Source organism: Hyla sarda, chromosome 6, assembly GCF_029499605.1.
Source record: "Hyla sarda isolate aHylSar1 chromosome 6, aHylSar1.hap1, whole genome shotgun sequence".
In the NCBI taxonomy this organism is placed as follows: domain Eukaryota; kingdom Metazoa; phylum Chordata; class Amphibia; order Anura; family Hylidae; genus Hyla; species Hyla sarda.
In genome coordinates, this window is record NC_079194.1 from 12801031 (window position 1) to 12812553 (window position 11523).

General features: G+C 41.3%; 1 long non-coding RNA gene across 1 annotated transcript in view; it reads right to left on the bottom strand.

Annotated features, from left to right (window-relative positions):
* The window catches only part of LOC130277654 (uncharacterized), a 48356-nt gene extending 37390 nt beyond the window's left edge, over positions 1 to 10966 (bottom strand). Inside the window, exon 1 of the long non-coding RNA XR_008845511.1 lies at positions 10910 to 10966. This is a non-coding gene — a long non-coding RNA (uncharacterized LOC130277654). The remainder of the gene's footprint in view (positions 1 to 10909) is intronic.
* Between the last annotated feature and the right edge of the window lie 557 nt (positions 10967 to 11523).

An 11523-nucleotide genomic window follows, 5' to 3' on the forward strand; every position in this document is an offset into this window, starting at 1 on the left:
GTGCTAGGTGCGAAACGTAAAGGTAGAGAATGGAGCTCTGAGCTAATTACTGTTCTAATTCTGCATAAATAAGCATTTTGAAAATCATTAGAAGTTCAGGGAAATAATGTTCGTCATTAAACAAGGCGGTCTGCATCACCGAGCACAACTAAGCTCATTTAATTACATCTGAAAGCTCGGGAAAGAAGAAGCTAATTAAAATTAGCACCGACTTTTTGGACTGACCAGGACTTGATTGGTTTCTTAGAGCCGGGTAGGGTGGATGTTCCTCCTTCTGCTGCTGCTAATGTGTTTCATACAAGTATTAACAAATGGTTAATGCACATATTCTTCCATTAGATTTGGGCTAGCCTGAATACAGTTTCGGTCAACATTTTTGGTACCTGACCACACTCTTGCGCTGAGTTCTGTCCTGGCTTCTATGCCGCGTGTCCCTAAAAATTAGCAGGGTAGTCTGGCCAATAAGGAGTCTGGGATGCCGGGCCTGTTCGGCCCGGCATCCCAGACTCCTTATTGGCCAGACTCCCCCTCACATGGATGTGCGGCACAGTTGCCCGTGATTGGTCTTACTCTGCTAGCATTCGCAGCACCCAATTTTCCCAATATCCTGTCTGCCTACCTAATTTCTTTACTCTGACTTTGCCTGCTGTTTGGATCTGAGTTTACTCTCCTGGTTTGACGTCTGCCTGTTGTTTGTTGTTCCTCTGGTTCTGATTATGTACTACGCTGCTATCCTGGTTCTGACCCTTTTGTTGGTTCATCCTTTTAGAACTCAATTTTCCAAATATCTTGTCTGCCTGCCTTATTTCTTGACTCTGACTTTAATTGTTATTTGGATCTGAGTTTACTCTCCTCATTTGATCTCTGCCTGTTGTTTGTTGTGCTTCTGGTTCTGATTCTGTACTGTGCTGCCATCTTGGTTCTGACCCTTTTTTTTGGGGTTTATCCTTTTAAAACTCAGATTTTGTCTTTTATGTGCCAGTTTGATGTTGACCCGGTTTATCTTTCTTCTCCCTGTATCCCTGAGCACTCATCTAGTATAGGGATCATCGCTCAGTTGGGGGCCACTGCTTATGGCGAATCATCCAAATAGGTAGGGACAGTGGCTGGGGTGAGAGCAGGGCAACATTGTCCCCTACCTATTATGACAGCTAAATATTATGCACACCATATTAAATATTTCCTAAAAGTGCCTAGTGAAACAGCTTTGTTTCAGGAGGATATGTTTGGATCGGCTATTAGCGCCAATTCAGATTTGAAGGCCGATCCAGAGTCAAACAGGAACAGGGACACCTGTCAAAAGACAGGAGTTCCTGCCCTTGTATTTTTAGTGGTGAGTTAACATTTACTGAACCAAGTGAACTAAGTGTAAGTGGTGGCCCGACAAATTTAGTGCACCATTCTCTATTCAGTGTACAGGATCAGGGACTCCCACCTTTGAAAGGAGTCCCTGCTCTCTGACATACTTTCATTGTAGAACTATGTTATCGAAGTAGAAATGGCCAATATCAAATATCTTTAATCTTGTCTTCTGAATAGTGAGACATGCACTGTGTATTTTGGGTCGCCTATAGGAAAGTGGTGATGCCATATTAACAGGGCTGGTGCAAGTTTTATCACCCTAGGCAAAAGCTTAATTTTGCCACCCCATTGACTCCACCCATTGGCCCGCCCTTTGACATGCCCCACCTTACTACTGGGGTGACACACTGTAACAAGTCCCCTCCTCATGTAATCTCCTTATTACTAGGGTGACACACTGTAGCAAACCCCCTCCTCATGTAATTAGTTTACTACTGGGGTGACACACTGTAACAAACCTCCTCCTCATGTAATCTCCTTACTACTGGGGTGACACACTGCAACAAAAACCCTCCTCATGTAATCTCCTTACTACTGGGGTGACACACTGTAACAAACCCCCTCCTCATGTAATTAGCTTACTACTGGGCTGACACACTGTAACAAACCTCCTCATGCTGCTGGCTGAGTGAGTGGATCAGATGCTGGTTGTCTAACTTTCTTGCGTCAGGCAGAGCGGCGCCCCCCATCAAGAGGGCGCTCTAGGCAGCTGCCTATTTTGCCTATAGGCAGAGCCGGCCCTGTATATTAAAATGCCATCAAAAAGCATGCTTCTCATGGAACAGAGAAGAAACTTCCAGGACATGGTGGAAAGAGCAGAATTAATGAGAAACCCCTTCAAAAGTTTGTTCAAAATGAGGCAATGACGCTCCCCAAGGCAACATCCAAAGAGCTTGAAGCTGAGCTGGTAACATTTGGAATCATGGTTTTAACCTGTACTATATGCGGCATATTAAACAAAACAGGCCAAAAAGAGGACCTCACTGCTCTAAAAAAAAACTGAACATTGTAAGAAAGTTACTTGGACAAAGCAGAATCCTTCTACGAAAATGTTTTAAAGGGGTACTCCGCCCCTAGACATCTTATCCCTTATCCAATGGATAGAGGATAAGATGTCTGATCACGGGGTCCCCCTGCTGGGACCCACGCAATCTCTATGCAGCACTCGGCGTTCATTTATAAGCTGGATGCGGGCGGCTGGGGTCGTGACATCACGGCCACGCCCCTCTTGACATCAAACCATGCCTCCTCATTGCAAGTCTATGGGATGGGGAGTGGTAGCTGTCATGTTTCCCATAGACTTGCCTGGGGGGGGGGCGTGGCATCACGAGAGGCGTGACCGTGACATCACGACCTCCGCCGCCCACACTCATCACTCAGAACAAAGCGTTCCGAATGCTTGGGCAGTGGAGCACCCCTTTAAGGACTAATAGAAACAAACTAGAGCCTTTAGGCAATGAATAGAGATGAGCGAACTTACAGTAAATTCGATTCGTCACGAACTTCTCGGCTCGGCAGTTGATGACTTTTCCTGCATAAATTAGTTCAGCTTTCAGGTGCTCCGGTGGGCTGGAAAAGGTGGATACAGTCCTAGGAGACTCTTTCCTATGAATGTATCCACCTTTTCCAGCCCACCGGAGCACCTGAAGGCTGAACTAATCAACGCAGGATAAGTCATCAACTGCCGAGCCGAGAAGTTCGTGACGAATCGAATTTACTGTAAGTTCGCTCATCTCTAGCAATGAATACAAGCGTTATGTTATAGATCAGTGGTCTTCAACCTATGGACCTCCAGATGTTGCAAAACTACAACTCCCAGCATGCCCGGACAGCAAACGGCTGTCCGGGCATGCTGGGAGTTGTAGTTTTGCAACATCTGGAGGTCTGCAGGTTGGAGACCACTGTTATAGATGAAGAGAGTTATCATAGATGATATATACAAAAGTAAAACCAGTAAAGAAAAGTTCACTCCACCTACAAGAAAACGTGGGGGGGGGGGGGGGGGGGATCCATAATATTTTGCTGCCTTTGTGATTGGGGTCTTGAAAAAGTGATACAAGAACAATGGAATCAAGTATTATCAGGGTATTTAAGAGCAAATTGTGCTCCAAAGTATAAAAAAAAATTAGTCGAACAATAGGATAAAGACCCAAAGCACACATCCAAAAGAACACTAGGATAGTTAAAGGGGTACTCTGGTGGAAAACATTTTTTTTTTTTCATATCAAACTGGCTTCAGAAAGTTAAACAGATTTGTAAATTACTTCTATTAAAATATCTCAACCCTTCCAGTACTTATCACCTGCTGTATGCTCCACAGGAACTTTCCAGTCTGACCACAGTGCTCTCTGCTGCCACCTCTGTCCGTGTCAGGAACTGTCCAGAGTAGGAGCAAATCCCCATAGCAAACCTCTCCTGCTCTGGACAATTCCTAAAATGGACAGAGGTGTCAGCAGAGAGCACTGTGGTCATGATGTCAACAGAGAGCACTGTGGTCAGACTGAAAAGAAATTAAAAAAGGAAAGAACTTCCTCTGTAAAATACAGCAGCTGATGAGAACTGGAAGGATTCACATTTTTAAATAAAAGAAATTTGCAATTCTGTTTAACTTTCTGGCACCAGTTGATTTAAAAAAAAAAAAGGGACCGCTTCAAATAATTCATTATGTTATTATTTAGCACTTTTTATATTTTTGTTTCGATTTTAGGTAACACAAGACACTGCCAAAATTATAAAATCAGCCTTAAAATAAAAAAAAAAATGATAATAAATGTATAAATAAATAATAATTTCATAGTTTGTGAACTTTCTGCAAAATTTCAGTTGCAGAATCTACTATAAAATTATATTAAAGTTAAATAATTTTTTTTCAAAAAGTGCAGTACATTGTAAGGTTTTAACAAACTCCAATCACTTAAAGAGGAAGTTGTGTAGTTCTTTCCAGTCTGATCTGGAAAGAACTACAGTCTGAGTCTGTTTCAGGAACTGTCCAGAGCAGAAACAAATCTCCATAGCAAACCTCTCCTGCTCCGGACAGTTCCTGGCATGGACAGAGGTGTCGGCAGAGAGCACTGTGGTCAGACTAAAAGGACTACACAACTTCCTGTGGAGCATACAGCAGCTGATAAGTACTGGAAGGATCAAGATTTTTATACAGAAGTAATTTACAAATCTGTATAACTTTCTGGCACCAGTTGATTTGAAAAAAAAAAATAAAAAAAAATTTCCACCGGAGTACCCCTTTAACTCCTCCATAGGGTATGTTCACACTACGGAATTCCAGTGGAATTCCACGGTGTGAACTTAAAGGGGTACTCCGGTGAAAACCTTTTTTCCTTTAAATCAACTGGTGGCAGAAAGTTAAACATATTTGTAAATTACTTCTATTAAAAAATCTTAATCCTTCCAGTACTTATTAGCTGCTGAGTGCTACAGAGGAAATTCCTTTCTTTTTGGAACACAGATGACATCACGAGCACAGTGCTCTCTGCTGACATCTCTGTCCATTTTAGCAACCATGCATAGCAGATGTATGCTAAGGGCAGCATGGTGGCTCAGTGGTTAGCATTGCTGCCTTGCAGTGCTGGGGCCTTGGGTTCAAATCCCACTAAGGACAACAATAAATAAAGTGTTATAATTATTATAATAACATCAGCAGAGAGAACTGTGTTCCTCTGTAGTATTCAGCAGCTAATAAGTACAGGAAGGATTAAGATTTTTTAATAGAAGTAATTTACAACTATGTTTAACTTTCTGCCACCAGTTGATTTAAAAGAAAAAAGGTTTTCACCGGAGTACCCCTTTAACATTTGTGTGAATGGGTTTCCGCGAGACCCGTTCACACTGTGGGATTTCAGTGGCGGGTAATTCCGCACAAAGAAAGAACATGTTACTTCTTTGCGTGGATTCCGCAAGCACTGCATAGCTGTCAATGGTGACGGCTCAGTGCCCCACGGCCCTGGCGCCGAAGTATTTTCAGCGGCGGCCGCCAGACGGAATCTCCGCTCGCTGAATTCAGCTAGCGGAGATTGCGCAGTGTGAACGCACCCATATAATGACAACCTATGAAGTGTCTTTTCCAAAAGGGACTTTATCGAGCTCGATGTAGGTCAGTTAGGGTCCCATAAATAATGTCTATGTTTCATTGCTCGGTGCCCTAGATAGTGAAATTCGACTTTGTGCGTTTCTTAATTAATGGATGAATAATTAGTAAATTGGTAGATCGCACAGTTTAGGAAAATGTTCCCAAAAGAGTAATGAAATGCTTTATGCCCCTAAATATGTCTCAGTATAAAGTGTTCAGCGGGGACTGAACCGAGATCTATTGCCATTCGGTAAGCGCAGTCTTGGGGAGACACTGACTAAGGAGTTTCCATTATGGAGCCTTCACTGATCCCTTTAGAGGAGAACGCTCACACAACATTACTTCTGTAGGCAGTGCCCGCAAATAGCGGCTGATAGGAGAAGAATCCGGGGACTGTAAGGCTTATGGCATTGACTGATGGGAAGAAGTTATTCCTATTTCATTGTGTTGCCGGCTGGAGCGCCAAATCGGTCACCCAGGTCTATAAATGAGATGCAAATATGAGACAGGACTTAAAGGGGTACTCCTATGGAAAACATTATTTTTTTTTTTTAAATCAACTGGTTCCAGAAAGTTAAGCAGATTTGTAAATTAGTTAAATTAAAAAAATCTTAATCCTTCCAGTGCTTATTAGCTGCTGAATACTACAGAGGAAATTATTTTCTTTTTGGAACACAGTGCTCTCTGCTGACATCATGACCACAGTGCTCTCCGCTGACATCTGCTGTCCATTTTAGGAACTGTCCAGAGCAGCATATGTTTTCTCTGGGGATTTTCTCCTACTCTGGACAGTTCTTAAAATGGACAGAGGTGTCAGCAGAGAGCACTGTGTTCCAAAAAGAAAATAATTTCCTCTGTAGTATTCAGCAGCTAATAAGTACTGGAAGGATTAAGATTTTTTTAATAGAAGTAATTTAACCCCCTAAGGACTCAGGGTTTTTCAGTTTTTGCACTTTCGTTTTTTCCTCCTTACCTTTTAAAAATCATAACCCTTTCACTTTTCCACCTAAAAATCCATATTATTGCTTTTTTTTTGCATCACCAATTCTACTTTGCAGTGACATCAGTCATTTTACCCAAAACTTCACGGCGAAAAGGAAAAAAAATCATCGTGCGACAAAAAAATCGAAGAAAAAACGCCATTTTGTAGCTTTTGGGGACTTCCGTTTCTACGCAGTGCATATTTCGGTAAAAGTTACACCTTATCATTATTCTATAGGTCCATACGGTTAAAATGATACCCTACTTAAATAGGTTTGATTTTGTCGCACTTCTGGAAAAAAATCATACCTACATGCAGGAAAATGTATACGTTTAAAAATGTCATCTTCTGACCTCATAACTTTTTTATTTTTCCGTGTATGGGGCGGTATGAGGGTTCATTTTTTGCGCCATGATCTGAAGTTTTTATCGGTATGATTTTTCTTTTGATCGGACTTATCACTTTTTATCCAAAAATGCGCTTTTTCTGACTTTGGAATTTTTTTGCGCGTACGCCATTGACTGTGCGGTTTAATTATTGATATATTTTTATAGTTCGGACATTTACGCACACGGCGATACCACATATGTTTATTTATTTTTTTATACTGTTTTATTTTTTTTATGGGAAAAGGGGGTGATTCAAACTTTTATTGGGGAAGGGGTTAAATGACCTTTATTAACACTTTTTTTGCAGTGTTATAGCTCCCATAGGGACCTATAACACTGCACACACTGATCTCTTATACTCATCATTGTTATCCCATAGGGACCTATAACACTGCACACACTGATCTCCTATGCTGATCACTGGTATGTATTAACACGCCTGTGATCAGTGTTATCGGCGCTTGACTGCTCCTGCCTGGATCTCAGACAAGGAGCAGTCATTCCTCGATCGGACAACGAGGAGGCAGGTAAGGTCCCTCCCGGTGTCCTGTAAGCTGTTGGGGACGCCGTGATTTTACCGCGGCGGTCCCGAACAGCCCGACTGAGCAGCCGGGTCACTTTCACTTTCACTTTAGAAGCGGCTGTCAGCCGCGATCGGCGATGTGTGGTATTAGCCACGGGTCCCGGCCGTTGATGAGTGCCGGGACCGACGCGATATGATGCGGGATCGCGGCGCGATCCCGCTTCATATCGCGGAATCCGGCGCAGGACGTAAATATACGTCCTGTGTCGTTAAGGGGTTAAAAATCTGTTTAACTTTCTGGCACCAGTTGATGAAAAAAATAAAAAATAAAAAAATTCCACCGGAGTACCCCTTTAACTGTGCTGTAAAACTGACATGTTATCTTGAGTCATTATTAGGTCAGTACGTCTTCAATGATATCGAATTGGGAAAAGAGGAGTGATAATTTTTCTGGAAGGATTAAGATTTTTACATAGAAGTAATTAACAATCCGTTTAACTTTCTGGCACCAGTTGATTTGAAATTTTTTATTTTTTCAACAGGAGTACCCCTTTAACCCCTTGGGGACCAGGCCCATTTTAACCCTAAGGACCAGAGCATTGTTTGCAATTCTGACCAAAGTCACTTTAAGCATTTATAACTCTGGGATGCTTTTACTTTTGAATTTGATTCCGATTTTGTTTTTTCGTGACATATTCTAATTTATGTTAGTGGTAAATATATGTCCATTCTTGCATCATTTCTTAGTGAAAAATGTAAAAATTTCATGATAATTTTGAAAATGTTGCATTTTTCTAACTTTGAAACTCTCTGCTCATAAGGAAAATAGACATTCCAAATAAATTATATATTGATTGATACAATATTTCTACTTTATGTTGACATAATAAAGTTGACATTTTTTTACTTTTTGAAGACATTAGAGGGCTTCAAAGTAAAGCAGCAATTTTCCAAATTTTTATGAAAAATTCAAAATATGATTTTTTCAGGCACCAGTTAAAGGGGTTCTCCCTTGTTTATACTGTTTTTTGTTATTATGTTTGTGTGTTATGTGTATATAAGTATGTGTTTTTTACGTGTGTTGTTATTATGTATATATGTATTTTCTTACCTTTTGTGAAGATCCGGAAGCTGGCCCCTTTTTCTTCCAGCGGCTTGCTGTGTATCCTCGGCCTCCGCCATGTTGTGTTCGGTAAGTGGGATGTTGGGGTGTGTGTTTCTGACGTCCGAGGCAAATCTTTTCTTCCTGTTTCTTCCGTGGCTCAGCGACGAATCTGCATGCGCAGGTAGTTTGGTATTTTTTTATTTTTATTTTTTACCAATAAAGTTTTTTTTGTCTAATTGACAAACTGTCTGCGCTTGCGCGAAGCTACGCTATTAGCGTAGACCTAACGTACGCTACGCTGTTAGCGTAGCACTTGCGTACTCGCGCATGCGCAGACAGTTTGTCAATTAGATGAAAAAACTTTATTGGTAAAAAAGACAAACAAACTACCTGCGCATGCGGCGGAAGAGGCCGCAGATTCGTCGCTGAGCCTCGGAAGAAACAGGAAGAAAAGATTTGCCTCGGACGTCAGAAGATAGGAAGGACAGAAGCAAGAATACACCCCCTGACATCCCATATACTGAACACAACATGGCGGAGGCCGAGGTTACACAGCAAGCCAGTGGAAGAAAAAGGGGCCAGCTTCCGGATCTTCACAAAAGGTAAGAAAATACATATATACATAATCACAACACACATAAAAAAAACACATACTTATATACACATAACACACAAACATAATAACAAAAAACAGTATAAACAAGGGAGAACCACTTTAAGTTTGAAGTGGATTTGAGGGGCCTTTCTGTAAGAAATCCCTATAAGGGGTCCCGTTATGAAAAGTACACCCCTCAAAGTATTCAAAATGACATTCAGAAAGTTTGTTAACCCTTTAGGTGTTTCACAGGAATAGCAGCAAAGTGGAGGAAAACAAATTAAAAACTACATTTTTTACACTAACATGTTCTTGTAGCCCCATTTTTTAAAACTTTTTACAAAATGTGTAGCCCAATTTCTCTCGAGTTTGGCAATACTTCATATGTGGATGTTAAATGCTCTGCAGACGCACAACATGGCTCAGGAGGGAAGGAGCAGCTTTGTGATTTTGGAGAGAGCATTTTGCTGAAATGGTTTTTGGGAGGCATGTTGCATTTAGGAAGCCCCCATGGTGCCAGCAAAAAAAAACAAAAAAACATATGGCACACTATTTGGGAAACTACACCCCTCAAGGAACATAACAAGGGGTATAGTGAGCCTTAACACCTCACAGTTGTTTGACAACTTTTCGTCATAGTTTGACATGAAAATGAAAATTTTTATTTTAAACACTAAAGGTGTTACCCCAAAGTTTTAGTTTTAACAAGGTGTAATTGAACAAAAATCCCCCCCAAAATTTGTAGCCCAATTTCTCATGAATAAGTAAATACCTTTATATGTGGACATAAATTGCTCTGCGAGCGCACTACAGGTCTCAGAAGAAAAGGAATTAAGCTGTCATTGAAGTTAGGTGGCAATGTGCATTTACAAAGCCCCCATGGTGGCAGAACAGCGGAACCCCCCCCTCCACATGTGACACCATTTTGGTAACTTCACCACCTCAAGGAACGTAATAAGCATTACATTAATACAGTAAATTAGATTATTAACACCAAAATTCTGGTGTTACCCCAAATTTTTCATTTTAACAAGGGGTAAATGAACAAAAATCCCCCAAAATGTGTAGCCCGATTTCTCATGAATAAGTAAATACCTTTATATGTTGACGTAAATTGCTCTGCGAGCGCACTACAGGTCTCAGAAGAGAAGGAGCGCTGTTTTGGCTGGAATTGTAGTTGGGACCATGTGCATTTTCAAAGCCCCCATGGTGGCAGAACAGAGGATCCCCCCAACTGTGCCATCTTTTTGGAAACTACTCCCCTCAAGGGACATAAAAAGGGGGCTACAGTGAATATTACACATCACAGGTTTTTGGAACAGTTGCCAGTAAAATTTAAAAAATAGATTTTTTCAATTTAAATGCTGTTGTTACACAAAATGTTGCTAATTCACAAGGGCTAATAGGGAAAAAGCCCCAAAAAGTTTAGCTCAATTTCTCACAAGTAAAAAAAATACCCCATATGTGGACGTAACTTGCTGTGTGGGCAAATAACAGGACTCAAGACTCATAGAGCTATGTTCGCATTTGAGGGCTATGACATTTCATTACGTGGTGGTTACATATATTCAGAGGAAGATAAAAAAAAAAAAGAAAAACCCACATGTGACACCATTATTGAAAGTGCAACCCCTGAGGAATATTTATAGGGACATTTGGAACGGACGGGTGTTTCTTATTTTTATTTTCCAGGAATGGATGAAGTGTAGTTTAGGAAAAAGGAAAATTGCAATTTTCCAACTGATATGCTATCTGTATACTTAGTATGATGACCCAGAGCATAGCCAAAAGTAAAACGTGTGCCCACCACTATGCTCTGCTTCATCATTATGGGAATGTGTTTTTGAGTGGCAATCCCTAAACTGTTACCTGAAAATGCGCACACCGCTCGGGGGAGGAGAGAGCACTGCGAAGCCTGTGTTTCTACCTGACAGATCAGTAACTGACAGTTACATTCAGAGGAAAGTTAAAAAAAGAAACAGCCCCATGTGACCATATTGTGAATGGACGGGCGTTTCCTAGATTGATTTTCCAGGAATGGATGAAGGGCAGTTTGTTGAAAAAAAAAATTTGCAATTTTCCTAATAATATACCAATTGGGTACGCAGAATGATGACCCAGAGTACAGCCAAAAGTAAACATTATGCCCGCCCCAAACCCTATACTCTGATTCATCATTCTGGGAATGTGATGTGTGTGGCCGTCCCTAACCTGTTACCTCAAATGTGCACCCGCTCAGGTGTAGAGAGAACGCTGCGCATTTGAGGCAACATGAAAACCCCCGATGCAAATCACTCTGACACATGACCCAATACCACCAGAGGTCTTAACAGGGGTATTATGTAAATGAGTTTTGGGGACAGGTACATTGGGGTAAAATCAAGGGGAATTAAAATTGGAAAAGGAGAATTTAGTACTCCATGGAAGTGTGATACTCCCTGAAGCAGTTTTTAATGCAGAGGCCCGGATGATCGGGGCAAGTG